At 14.1% G+C, this 370-nt stretch overlaps 1 protein-coding gene across 1 annotated transcript in view; it reads right to left on the minus strand.

Annotated features, from left to right (window-relative positions):
• hrasa (HRas proto-oncogene, GTPase a) overlaps nt 1-370 on the minus strand; it is a 35,993-nt gene that overhangs the window by 4,051 nt on the left and 31,572 nt on the right. The gene's annotated exons all lie outside the window — the stretch shown is intronic.

Genomic DNA, 370 nt, shown 5'->3' on the forward strand with positions numbered 1-370 from the left:
AAAATAAATAAATAAATAAATAAATAAATATTTGCGTGATTTTACATAAAATAACTGTTAAACTAAATAAAATATAAAAAAACAAACATTTTATTTCAGCTAGTTGCCAAAGCAACATTTCTCATTATCATTCCACTAAAACTTAAATAATAATAATAATAATAATAAAAACTATATAGATTTCACTAAAAACTAAAATAATTTAACTAAAATTAAACTGAAAACAGAAAATACAAAAAATAAAAATAATTCAAAATATTAAAAAAGTATAATAGTACCTCAATGATACTGAAACATTATTATTATTCTGAATCATTTATTAGATTATATATATATATATATATATTTTTTTTTTTTTTTTTTTTTTTAT

This window comes from Sinocyclocheilus rhinocerous, unplaced genomic scaffold, assembly GCF_001515625.1.
Source record: "Sinocyclocheilus rhinocerous isolate Xijiao unplaced genomic scaffold, SAMN03320098_v1.1 scaffold2792, whole genome shotgun sequence".
In the NCBI taxonomy this organism is placed as follows: Eukaryota; Metazoa; Chordata; class Actinopteri; order Cypriniformes; family Cyprinidae; genus Sinocyclocheilus; species Sinocyclocheilus rhinocerous.